Source organism: Notothenia coriiceps, unplaced genomic scaffold (assembly GCF_000735185.1).
Source record: "Notothenia coriiceps isolate Sejong01 unplaced genomic scaffold, NC01 NC01_scaffold00035942, whole genome shotgun sequence".
Taxonomy (NCBI): domain Eukaryota; kingdom Metazoa; phylum Chordata; class Actinopteri; order Perciformes; family Nototheniidae; genus Notothenia; species Notothenia coriiceps.
The window spans coordinates 36,240-50,525 of NW_011368643.1; the positions used below are offsets into that span (position 1 = coordinate 36,240).

The 14,286-nt window shown below is 40.3% G+C and overlaps 1 long non-coding RNA gene and 1 pseudogene across 1 annotated transcript in view; both read left to right on the forward strand.

Moving 5' to 3' along the window:
- The window catches only part of LOC104963278 (uncharacterized), a 13,277-nt gene extending 12,184 nt beyond the window's left edge, over positions 1-1,093 (forward strand). The window contains exon 3 of the long non-coding RNA XR_800301.1: positions 787-1,093. This is a non-coding gene — a long non-coding RNA (uncharacterized lncRNA). The remainder of the gene's footprint in view (positions 1-786) is intronic.
- Positions 1,094-2,583: 1,490 nt separating this feature from the next.
- Positions 2,584-3,902, forward strand: LOC104963279 (cystine/glutamate transporter pseudogene; annotated as a pseudogene).
- Positions 3,903-14,286: the final 10,384 nt, after the last annotated feature.

The window sequence follows — 14,286 nt, forward strand, 5'->3', positions numbered from 1 at the left end:
GCCGTCTTGTCTAGAAGAGTAAAGGAGTATACCCAGAGAGTCTCACATGGTCTACGTCAGAGATCATTATCCACGAGTTCACGGTCTAACTTCGTAAAGATTTTACAATTTTGTAGAAGGACCCCTCTTAGGTGAGGCCTGGGGGGACGGATCCCTACCCTTTAGGTGGGGGGTTACAATGTGCAATATATATGATTTATGTAACTAAGGTATCGAAGTGGCAGTTAATACTTAGAGAAAAACATCGTATGAAATCAGGACACATCTCTATATACTAAGTGACGATAGAAGTGAATATCACGTCGTGTAACAGTTTGGTCGACGACAGTAGTTTCGTGGGGGAAACATTTGTACAAGGTCTATCGATCATCGCATCGAACTTGATTGCTAAGACGTATTGCGCGACGCTATTTTAACCGTACTGTGACAGTAGATTAGTGATGTTATCATGTTTGATGTCACAGATTCGTTTGCGTGTAAGTTTGTTATGTCCAAGATTACCAGCTATATCTATATGGTATGATTTGTTAGTGTCACGTCCTACCTTTACACTTGGGAACCTAAATTATTGACCCAATGGGAGGAAACCGTCGTTATTGGAGTGGTTTCAAAGGATATCAACGTATAGTCTGGACGTGTTACCAGTCCTCCTTAACCTGGTAGGAGAAAATGTTTGACAAAGTCAAAGTCGTTTATAAGAACCCTACAGCCCCTTAGCGAGGAGAACTCCAGTACGGTGTCGTAGAGTTTCACAAAACCTGTGGGTTTGTGTCTTAAGGGGGGGAGTGTTACGGCTGCTGCCTTCCTGGTCGTCTGAGTGTTTTCAGCTGTGTGTGTTCTATCTAAATGAGCTGTGCGGTTGCCCTCCCGGCATTGGCTGCCATCTCCTGGTCCGCCCCTGAAGATTGCGATTGGAGCACGCCGGGCCCGACGCACTCCAATCGCAGCGCACAGCCGGCGCACACCTGCTGGAGATTATTACAAAGCTTGGGGACAATCATCATTCTGGAGGCTCTGTATGTGGACAGATGCCTCTCGCTACTTGCTCTTTGTTCTGGGGTTAAATTTGTGTGATTAGTTAGAGTGTAGAGTAGCTTAGTTAGTGTTTAGAGTAGTTTAGGATTATGTGTCGGTTGCCTTTAGTTTAGCTGTGTTTGGTATAGATTCTTTGGTTAGTTGTACCACTTTTAAAGTGAGGTTTTGTTTCGTTCTTTATTTAGTATATTAGTATTTATTTTCCCGGTATGTCTTTAGACTCACCTTTTAGAGTCCTCCCTTAGTTTGGTTGCCCATTTGAACTTGCGCCTTTGTGGCCTCTATTGTTTGTTATTTAAACCGGTGTTTTTGGCTCTTTTGTTTGTTTCAGGCTGTTTGCCTGCAATTTGGTTCACCTGTTGTGCATTAAAACCACTTATAATTATACCAATACCAATCTGGTCGTGTTATTTCCCTTTGGTTCCCCTAGCCCAATAGGGAACGTAACACTCCATAAGAAGATGATGATTACATTGGATTCTATCATAGATTCCGAACCTAATCAAAGAGCCATGTGTTCAAATTTCAGCTGTTGTTCATATTTTATTGTATGAAAAGCAAGGTCAAATTTGCCTAGTGCTTAATATGGAATTTCACGTACCTTTTCCCTTTTTAGATTTCTCCTGAGGGAATTCATAGCCCATCAAATCAAAATGTAAATGTCCCTAACGTTACTGTGAAGCCTTTGTGTGCTTTTAAATCCTATATCCTATGGGATAAACAGTTGTGAGGGAAGATCCCCTTGACTAGGCAGGGATCTTGGGAGGTCAGCTGGAAAACAGAAGGGGAGTTGGGCTCACATCTCCTGGGGCTGATGTGTGAGCCTATGGCAGGGTTACCCACTCAAAGAGGGGCTAAATTCAGACCTGCCCTGGGATTTCCCAGTGTGATACTCAAGATTCCCCAGGGCCTTACCTGGGACAGATAGAGAATAAGTAACTGTGAGAGATCATTAATATCTGGTGAGGGATTAGGTCGCCATCTTCTGGAAGGAAAACCGGGTGCAGCCTATTCAGAGTCAATGTATTCCTGTAGGTAGGAAGTTTAGTTCCATCTGCTGGTCAAAGTGAGATGTATTAGTATAGATCTTCAATAATATTATGTAGTTTGTGCAATACAATGTTCTTGCAAACAAATTAGGTTGAATTCAAGACTGTTGATTGTTTTTGATTGTATTATTCATTATATCATAAGAATATTGTCACAATTGTAAATCTCCAATGAATGGCAACACTTTTCCTATGTTTTAATACAAATCCAAATATTAAAATCATCTGAATTCCAATTTTCTCGTTGAGTAATATCTAACTAGTACAGTTTTTAAACATACATCATGATGTATGCAGGAGATAGATGTCAATAACAGATTTTATATATAGATGCAACAACTTCCCTTGTGTTGCTAGAGTACTACAATGAAGATGACCTCTCAGTATACATCTTATGCATCTTTTATTGGGTGCAATGTGCAGGATATTAAAAAGCATCATTAGTAACTGTTGTCAACTGTATAGGCTTGGTGTGAATGTCCTGTATTAGAGTTTAAAACTCAGTATTACTTGATGAATGTTACGTGTTTATTGGCTTTAGCAGCAGGACATTCCCACAAACATTCCCACAAACATCCCCCTTTCTGCATGACTCTGCTTCTTGACCTTTTAACATCAAACATCACATGATCCTGACACATGAGTGCCATAAAAAAAGTCCTGCAGTATATTCTACATCAACTTTTGGTTTTATTTGTTTAATAAATCAAAATGATCTCTCCAATCTCACATCTGGTCTGATTCAATTGGTCTCACTTGATAAACTGTAACCAGATGAACCCCTTTGTGCGTGCTGGGTGTGGAGGAATTTTAACAAACACAACATCGTTGATAAAGTAAAACTGACATCCATGCTGTGGTCTCTCGAGTGGAAACGGGGAAAACAAGCTAATAGTGGCCTCAGTATAGAGAGCTTTTTCATCTTGGTAGAAATATTGCAGACATATCTTAGATTTAGCCAAAGCCGCATGTGTATGAAAGCTGTGGAAAAGACTCTAATCTTAACATCAAACCACTTGTAAACCAGAGCCATCAGGGGACAAGATGAATGCTGTTGTTGAAAGAAGCCCCCCTGCAGAGTATCCAGCTGCCTCTACACCACCCTCACCCTTTTCCCCTAGAGGCCTCCATCAAGCTGTACACACATATAAGAGCACAGCACACATACCAGCAGTACAATACACTGTGGTGATTAACTGACTGAAGCTTGCAAGAGTGCTGGCTTTGTTCCCCGCTCAGACTGGGCGGTTGGGTTTAGGGCCAATAAGGGGAGAAAATCATGTGGGGTAGTTTGGGGGAAGAGGGGGACATGAGGCCAGTGTTGCCTCTCGCTACTGCTACTGCTGCCAATGTGTGTCCAGGAGCTGGATACCCAAACAGGACTGTTGCTGGTGGAAGCAGTTAAGATTCTGCTGCTGTTTGGTTGTTGAGCAACAATACCCTGTTAAGGAGAAAAAATAGAGGTAAGAACTTCAGTTTGCAGGACGATATACAATGTGGGTGTATCAGAATTAGGGAAACTAAAGTGTGGTCAGTTTGAGAGGGATCTACATCCAAAGAGAAATGGACGTGACACAAGTGAAGAAAGAGGATGATGAGAAAGAGAAGACAGAAGAGGAGGTGGTGCACCTTCGGAGAGAGATCGGCATGCTGCCTGCCGTGTGCTTCATCATCGGCACGGTGGTGGGCAGTGGGATCTTCATCGCTCCAAAGGGGGTCCTGATAAACAGTGGCAGCGTGGGGCTCTCTCTGCTGGTCTGGGCGCTGTGTGGGGTCCTTTCCTTGTTTGGTAAGAAGCCTGATGGTTAACTCTATTTTGCATTACCTTGAACCATGAACAGAATTATGCATTTGTTAACTAATTGTATATTTGGTACATCATGGAATGGAATGTTTTAGGAAACAAAAAACACACAAACTATTAAAAAAAACTGTTAATCCTTTAAAAATAAATGTAGTATAATTCCTTTTGCTATAGAACTAGGAAGTACGATTATTACAATAATGGTAGCATTTAGTAGGTAGGTAGGTGTGACGGGGTTCAATTGTCCGTTCAAAAAATGGCTTAGTCGGTTGGGTTGAGCTCCAAAACACTTTAATAACAGCATCAAAATAAAATAACGAAACAGCGCACCTTAAACAAACAAAATAAAAGACAAAGGCCGTCCATCACTATTCAGAGTAGATGTGTTCTGGCTGTTGCCTTCTCTGCAACAAAAACCCCGACCACGTCCCAGCTGTTGCCTTCTCTGCAACATTCTTCCGAGTTTCACAGTCCTCACTACCACAAGGAACCAACACCGTCCCTTTTGAACCCGTGGCCCATAATCATTTAACAAATTAACAATCGCACAATAATGCATGGTTAATTTTTAGGAAGAGAGCAAGAAATGTTTGGTGTGTGTGTGGTGTGTGTGTGTGTGTCGGCTGTCAGTGGCGGAGTCAGTCACTCTGTGACCCACACCGTCACACCGTCACACAACGGTCGGCCGCTAACGGAAACAAACGATTATGACGGAGAAGTTATATCATGAAAGTTACGATGCTTATTAAGCATTTTAAAACGTATGTGGTAAGTTGCCAAAGTGCTTTGTTTTGAACGTTCATCAATATTATAATCAAAAAGAGAAATATGAACATTAGTTTTTACAGAAGTGATCAAATAAAGTCAACATTTCAGTCTTTACTGAGCTGTGTGGGGTTTGTTCAACTTTTAAAAGATGTTTGAATGGTGATTCACCATTCAAACATCTTTTAAAAGTTGAACAAACCCCACACAGCTCAGTAAAGACTGAAATGTTGACTTTATTTGATCACTTCTGTAAAAACTAATGTNTACATTCAAATCGAAAGTGAACATTGACCCGGACGCGCCCCAACGATCTCCTGCCTCGTGCAACTATGCTGGAAGGATCTGCATCAATACCGGCGTAAAATGTTATTTGAAGGCAACCCCAGCGAAATTTTGGTTTATAACGTTTAGCGTTAGGCGTTATAGAAGTCTTGTTAGCGTTAAATCTAATAAAGGGGTTTAAGCACGTGCCGGGAATGGTGTCTGATGTGACGAATAAGAACTGTATAAACTGTTTCTCAATAAAGGATTTGTGACTGATCCCTAGACTAAACTTGCGTATAACAATTGACGCAAAAAAGAGAGAGGACAGAACGTCAGTGTAAAGACACCTTCAAGGACCCACTAATACAGAAAGACACATCTTCATCACCTCACCAAACAAAAATGTAGTTTAGGCGACGAACTCGTGTATTTGTCTTTTTACTACTCCCACCGGAACGTCTACCGAAGATACATTATTGTTCATTTATTTCCCTTATTTTACCTGGAAAGAAATAGGACTATCTTTGACCCTTACCGACAAGTCCCAGTACCTCGCACTTTCCAGCATGTGTCTTTTTATTAAACAAATACCTAGGTGTTGACCGTGGCGATTCAGCATTCAACTCAGTTATTAACTATTGGAACCCTTTAGTGAATTGAGTTACTTCAATTTTTTTATCAAATATTTTATCATGTTTCGTCATTCCGCAGAAACGTCGGTAATCCCTTTCGCGATATTTTTCAGGGTACATAACAGATAGATATATAATAATAACTCAATAATAGATAATAATATTATTTTCATCCATCCTGTAGAGGCTGCACAACTTACAACCATAACACCCGCTAAAGTAACACACATGTATATAGCTTTAATCTCTAACATAATGAGAAGTAATCCACGACTGGCCATTGTTGTGACAAGATTACAATTAGTAAATTCATATCTTATTTGAACCCGTTACGTGGACGATGTTGATTTACATCTTTCGTTAGGACTGGACCACTTAACATGTATAGTTGTTCTTACGTTTTTTCTCAGATATGGTCCCCACAGTGTGAGTTCCGGGCCCAGGCGGTTTTAGGGCCACGGCGGCTGAAGTTTAAAATGCACCGGGACGTTCTCCGAACGTTCTTATATTATGTCAAATAGTATGCCAATGTATGGTGAAATGTCTTCGTCCAATGGGAGGATGGTACAGGGTGTTACGTAGAGCAAAACCTGTAAACTCTGCAAAACCTCTCTTAAACGTAATAAACGGGACCTGAGACGAAAGTCCTGCATCAAGTTATATCACCTTTACCGACTGATGTCGTAAGGTTGATAGACAATACGACTGCGTGTTTTTTAAGAAAGTAATAAGACGGCCCATAAAACGCGGTGAAGAAGAGGGTGTAAGGTTAGTGTCTTTGAGGGCAAGTTTGGTAGTTTTGCCAAGTCGAGTAAGGGTTGAAATTTTTTACAATTGTGTAGAAAGACTGGTAATAAGCAATTGTGTTGAAAATTTAGACTAAGTATGAAAATCTCTATAGATTTTTAACAGTCCCTGGGAACCCATTTCTCCGGTAGAAGTCTAAAATCCTCCCGCACTACAGGTGCCGACATGTCACCCTCCTGTCTAAATTAAAACGGGAAGTATAAAGCAGAAATGTGTGGACGGTATTAAGGGTTTGGGATTAAGGACTCCTGTATTAACATAGTACTCTTTGCATCCTTTTGTAGAGCATTGAAACTTTCTTTTGATTTTATTTAAATTCCTTTTTTCAATTTGTTTTACGGAGAACTCCAGTACTTCACTGTTTTTGCAAGTTGTACAGAGGTAATTGGGGTAACATTCAAGTCGGAGTGGAAAGGTGTGGTGTCTCGGGTGTGGGTGGAAATCAAATAGACGGTTTGTCCAGGTGTAATACATTGGGCTTCATGTGTTTTTCATGTGAAGTCTACCGAGTTCAAGGAACTGTACGAAGTGCGAAAACTTAGTGGCTATAGACAATTGCCAAGAAGTATGGTTTTGCCAAAGAGTACATTCTCCAAATAGGGAGTAAGGTCTGTTACCTTTACGAGAGGAGAGTGACTAAATGACGTCTAGTGGTACCTTGGAAACTAGAAGACCTGTGCAGCAATCGAGTTTAATATTTTTGGAACAGTACCTTGTGCTACTACAGTATTGAGGTTACTGTACCGAGTCTCGACGACCCTCAGGTCGTCAAGATGACTTCGGAAGGCTTTTACGCGGTATTACGGCTGTAGAGGAGTAGAAGTGGTGAGGGTACAAAATAAAACACCAACGGTAATTCAATAAAGAGAGAGGCACCACGCTCCGATTACGATTACGAAGTTATTAGGCGATTACGGTCGTTTTACTTTACCGCCCGAAGGTAGTTTTGAAAAACCCTCAAAATGACCCGAAACAACGTTAGGCGCGGTCGGTTGAGTCTTTACCTTGGAAAAAAGAGGGTACTTTTCAGGGACGAGAGATCGGTCCCTGACTTTTCCCCACTTTTTTCCAAAGAGGTACTTGATTCAAGATCAAGTCAAAAAACCGACACGGTTGCGTGTAAAAGCCTTGGATATAGCCAGGATATGAGCCTTTTCGTGGATGCATACCCTACTGTTATTTCCTAAGATCAAACCATAGATCTAAAACGCAAAGACTCAACTTAGTCTATTAATTCTGTCCTTCTTTATACACAACGGAAATATCACCTAACTTACGACAGATATGTCATACACCATAAGTGGACAGAAGACAGGTAGATAAATCGAAGTGCTAACGTCCTGCTTCCTACTGATGACAGATTACAGTTCATGACTGTTCCGTTTGACGCGTCAACCAAGGGGGCCTCGAATGACCGCAGGACGATTCCGACCTCCCTCGACTCCTTTGCAGGTTGTGACTATTGGGGCTTCGCTGCTGCCGCTAACCTTGACAATCTCTTTTTTCGCCTAAACCAGCCTCCTTGTACAGAGACGTCCTGTCCTTTACCACGACCGTCGAGTTTTATTGTCTGTTATTCACTGTGGTTTCGATAGGACTTACTCTGCTATTACAAAATTTGCCGTATGGTGCATTGGAAACCTGTGTCACAACTCACACTGAACCCCCCTTTTTTCATGCTGGATTAAAGGACATGTCGGACGATAATGTAGACCATTCAATAGCATAAATTACTATGCGTGACTTAATGTTGTACAAGATTGAATATGTTCTCACCACCAAGAGCGAGTACCAGAAGTGACAGTGCCTCGAATGTGTGCCGACCGCACCGCAACGTTCGAACGGCCGCCGTACAGTACTGCGAGCTGTTTGTTGGCTTAGTGTACTTAGAGGACGGGCTGTGTGTCGTCGCTAAATAACCGATCCTCGAAGATGACCGTAATACCTCAACTAACCGCTGCGAAGGCAGTATTGCGCAAGTTTTCATCTTGTCCAACGAGATGAAGAGAACCTGCGCTCGTTGCGCTCGTTTCGAAAACGAGGGGTGTTACCCGTCAAGCCCGCCTTCGTACCTCGCGAAGTTCGGCGCGGGGTAAGTTTCACTTACCGGTCTCCGAACTCGAAGTGCGCGGGCGGACACAAATTGAGGGAGGTCACTTATCTGAATTTGATTTCCCGCCTATTTACAAGTTAGACCTACATTACAGAAGTCAGCAGACAAAGTCAGCAATAGTTGGGTTGCTTTAAAGTCAAGCTTCAGTTTAAGATTCACCCTGTAATAGAAACATGTGATGGAGCATTACTAACCTGACTCAGATGGTTTGTTTCACCAAACCATCTAGGAAAGCTCCATTGGAAGCCATTTGGAAAAAATAAAATATTTAAAAAATACTTGGCAGGTGATTGGATCAATCTGTCTATCACCTACTATCATGGGCCACTTCTGATTGGTTAACAATGACTGGTACATGTGGAGCACAGCACTTCTGATTGGTGTGGATGACTGACACACAAGAAGAAAAAAACTAAAATTAAATCAAATCGCAGGCTTTGCGATTTGATAATTGTATCATTTCCAATTTCGATTTAAAATCAATTAATCGTTTAGCCCTAGTCTGTGGTATGTTTCAGTGATTTTAAGAGGAGGAATTTAGATGATTTAATGGAAAAGGATTCAAGGAATGATATTATGTTACACATTCTTTCAAATCTCACATTCACAAATAAGGTTTTGGGTCATTTGTAAATCACGCACAGACATAGCTCTCGCATATTTAGGAGTATGGAATCAAGATAAATAAGTTTAACAAAGAAATAAATCCGTCATCTGTTACAAGTGTATTTTGTGTCTTTCAGTTGGGCTGTCCAAGGGGGGAAGCATTAAGAAATGATGATTATCATTTTTGAATACAAGTTGATTACATTTGAATAATACTGGCAACAGCTCTATAATGCAATGTTATTCAGAAGCACCACCTCTGAAATGATAAAGAGGTATTTTGTCATTAAAATGAATTTGGTTTAGCTCCAGGAGGTATAACAAACTGGCACAAGAGTGTAAAAGTGTGCAGTGACAAAATTGCTTTGCACATTATTATTCCTATACAAAGTATTGAGTTGAGCTGCTCTAGATACAGCAAAAATAATTAGGGTTTTATTGCTTCTTTTATCTGTTCAAGCCTTAAAATGTTAGTCATGCTGTTCTTAAGTGTTTGCCTTGTTCCCAGATGCTTCCATTTACTGTAAAAAGTGCACCGCAGTGTGACCTGATATCAGCCGGCTGGAAAGCGAGTGTTGGAGGTTTCTCGCAGATTCCTACCATCATGTTTTGCTTTTTCCTGATCCTTATTTCATGCTCTCTTAGGCCTGATCTCCCTTTAAGCTAACCTTATGTACATTATGGAAGTTGGTGTGTGAGGTCGGAGGCACCATTATCACACTGCGGAGAACAGCTCAGAATTACAGGGTTCACAACACAGGACAAAAGCATTAGTGCAAAGCGGCCCGTCCTGAAAACAACATTTTTAATTTCATTTAATCATTTATTTGAACAGGGACAATTCACATTGATGTGAAAGAAATCCATGATATGCAGAACATCAAACATCAGGATGCTCTGACGTGCTTCACTTATTATCCTGGTGTTCGGGCCTTTTTAAATCACACAGGGCTTTAACCTGCCACACAATAGCAGCTTGTTGAAAAGCAGTGGTAGAAAGAAACTAAGTACATATACTTAAGTATTGTATTTAAGCACTCATTGAGATACTTCACTTTTTGTGTCACTTCATACTTCAACTGCATGACAATTTGTAGTGAAATATACTGACTTATTCATCTCTAGATATATTTCAAGCGATCCTATTATGCTTTTTGGGGTTTTTCCCCTCCTTTAGTGGTTTTTTGTACATATAAATACTCTGTAAAGGCTAAAATCCCAAAGTTCCTTTGCCTCCCCTGCCTGAAACACCTCTATTGGACTCATTTGTTTGCTTCCGTAAAATAATGACATCACCATGTAACACTCGAGCTTCTATTAGCTAGCTCTCCAACACATTGTACACAGGCCAAGGGGCGGGAGTCAAGCAGTTGAGCCGGCCAGCTAACCAATCAGAGCAGACTGGGCTCTGGTTTCAGACAGAGGGTGAAAAGAGACGCTGCAGCACAGGCAGTATGAGAAAAATAAAGAGCTTTTTGAACATTAAAGCATGGAGACATGTCACAGTAGAGGCATTTAATACAAATATGAACCTGAAATGAGCATTAAAGTGTCCCTTTAACAATTAGCTACTGGGTACATGCTCATGTTAATCATACACAAATGTACCACTACTATGCAGTAAGATACTTGAGAGTATAACAAGCATTAAAGTTATCTACACCTTTACCAGCTGCATAATGAAATTGCGTTCAAATAAATGGATCTCAAGTGATATAATTCAGCAATGTAAAATATATCCGAAAACGACTACTCTGCATAATGAGTACTCTTAGTTTAGGTACTTCAGGTATATTTTTGATGCTAATACTTTTGTACTTTTACTTAAGTCACAATGTGCCAGAACTTTGACTTGTAGTAGAGTATTTCTACACTGTAGTATTAATACTTTTACTTAAGCAACACATGTGAGTATTTCTACCAGCACTGGTGTAAAGCTTGTCAATCACAACTCTGTATCAAATGTCCAAATTCCTGTTTAACACATTGCCCTCACACTACATGGCACGTTACAGATAACTTAAGTTATTAAATGTTCTGCATATGATCTCACACTGCAATAATATAGTATCCACTATTAAAGCAAAGGCACTCTGGGAGGACTCGGCATGCTGTGGGTAATACGATTATATCTAGATACTGTATTTAGCCGCTATGCGGAAACAGTTTGTTCCACTTACACATGATGTCAACAAAATGTCCTTTGATATTTGTCCTTATAATGTATTTCTGAAATAGTAACAGAATCATTCTGTTTATCCTGGAAATGACATCCTCCTCCTCCATCACTCTTCCCTTTGTGTAATGTTATTGGTTTATAAAATGTATTTTCACTGCTTGTTGTGACCCATCAGCTGTTGCTTTTAAAGATAAATCTGATCGGATCAGCCTAGGTGATTTTTTTTATCCCTGTGCCATCACTTTCTGCTTTTCATATGATATGTTGTTGTGCATTTGATGGCCATAAAAGCCATAATGTTCGTCCACATTATTGTTTTTTTTTATAAAATGTGACAATTTACTTCCTCTCACTAGTTAGTTCCTAAGTCTGATGTCACAGCAGAGCTGGCACGCGTGTTTCCTGAGCATGAGTTGTAATATTCATATTGCTCCATGCTCTCCCGTGCCTGGCTGCTGTGTAAAGAAATATGCATTCTTGGTTTAAACCCGTCTCTTCATTATTTGAAATAAAATATTCCACTCTGTTAGCTTAATTTGAGTGTCCTTAATCATGGATAAACTGTGCTAAAAAACCTCCTCTGCTCGTAACGCACAGCAGTGCTTTTCCAATACAAATAGAAATCTTGTCTTCAATTACTCTAATACACATATTAGGAGTAATGCAGGAGCTGCCTTTTTCACTTTAGAGCAAAATGACAAAAACAGAGTAAGATGCGGCTTCATGAATTTAATCTGTGAAAAAGGTAATGCAGGCTGCACGACTTCAAACACTTGTTTAAAGAAATACCTTTTTTTTCTGTTAAAAATTGTACTTGTCATATCAAATGGTGAATACGTGACAGAAGCTGCAGGCTGCTGTGTATGTTGATAAGGGCCGCGATGATATGCCTCCATGTATTTCTATGAAAACAAAGTCACCGGTGATAATGGCAGGCGGACACTTTTCCCTGGTAACAACCAGTCATGTTAGGTGTTGCCTCACTCTGTATCAACCCCTCAGCTAATGAGATAAACAAACCTGCATGGTCTCGCGGGGTTTAACATGTGCTGCTCCATTGCTGCTTTATGTTGCTGGATACACAAATCTTGAAGGTTGACAGGGATAACTGGGGCCTTTTGTCACTCAATAACTATGCACTAAAGCACTCCTGACTACCTGGAAAGATGTAATCAAATCTGTGTTTGAGCCTCAACCCCGCCACAGTCATTTTCAAGCGGCTGGTCTCAGTTAAGATTGTAATCCTGTTCAAAGCGCAGGGTGAGTCCGCTGAGCTTTCCCCTTGGGGTGAGCTACAGATCACACAAAGCTCCTTTTAAGGAAGACTTCCATATCAAATATCTCCCGTTTTACAACCTCATTGATTATGTGTGTAAAATTCCAGTAAGAGGATGCAGTTTAAAGAGAAGAGAGGGATGATATGTATCAAGTGCTGGGTAAATATTTAAACTCAGATATCCCGCTGTCGTAAAACTGGTTAACTCGTGGGAATTCAGAATGCAAGGCGAGGGCTGCAGTTTAAGAGCTGTGCCACTTGTCAAACTAAATGAATCATGAGTTGAGAATTTGAACAGCACTCGCAGTATGTTTTGTGCAGAAGGCAACGGAGGGACTATTTTATTTTGAACATCATTATTTACTAATAAAAACTATTTAAATTTGTCGTGAGCTATTGCTTAAGTAGACATATCTGAATAAATGTTTAGTTATTATGATAAGTAATTACATTTCTTTTTTTATAAAGTTAATAAAAGAGCACAAAATCCACTAATAAAAACAATATTCTAAATGTTATGTAAATGCCACAAATGTATACTCACAGATAGGCTGGCATTTACTTAATAGATACAACTCTTTAAAAAGCTTGTATACTGTATGTCAAGACTTTCCAGCAAAGCTCCTAATTACTATTATTACGTATAATTGTGTATTCAATGGAAAGCCCTGTGTCAACTTATATTGCACCAACCCTACTTAACCTGTGTTAACAAGGCGTTCTCATTGGCTGGGATTCTTGTAAACAGCCTCGTGAGTTAAAGGGGAAGTCTTGTGTGTGAGTGATAACGATTTATCTGCTGCAGGGGGTGTTGGGCGGGCCCACTGAGGCCCTCGGAAAGACGTAGAGACACACTCATTTGGAAATGTCCTCAAAAGTCACACCCCTCAGTGGTCTTACACAGCCACGTCACACTCATCTACATTATCAATATTGGGCACTTACCAGATAATGATTTACAGAAGGTTTTTTTTCCTAGAAACTACACATGTAATAATTATATTGCTTCCTGATGAATGCTAGAAACCAACCCAAACACACTACCAATGATATTATAACTGCATAACATCAGATGGATTCATAGGTGGATAAAAGGTATCCAAGAGCAGTTTAATACCTCAGATGATTATTTATACTTTAATAATTCAAGATAGGAAATTTCCCTTTTAGTTTTGTAGTATTGTAACACCCTATCAGACGCCAAGGTTTCAGTCGAATAGTCCAAAAATCAACTCCTAACGTCTACCCCATCGTCTATCCCTTGACATCTGAGTGAAACGTCACGGGGTTAAGGGATAGTGGATAGGAGAATTCAAAAGGACTTAGGAGAAGAGACTGCGGTACTTTAGAGAATCCGTCTGCACTTTCACTATCCGACGTGTTTATGATGCGCCAGCGGACGTCATAAATGTGCGTCTGCTGCTGTGGGGAAACTATGGAAACTACAGTGTTCTATACAGCGGACTACATGTTGTTTAATAAGAACGACGGACTCATTTAGAGACTCTGCACCGTGCTCTGATGCTGTTGCTTTGCTTTATGAACAACAGAGAAACATATTCTTCATGACCAAAGTTGTAATTGAAATAAAAAAGGAAAGTGAAATTTATGCTCGTCACCCTCTCCCTCCGGTCCACATTAATACAAATGATCCCAAAGATTGTATGAACTATGAAAATATCTTAAAATCAATACAAATGTATTTATTATAAACGTTAGTCCTTAACATCTATCAGAGACTGCCAAGGCACAC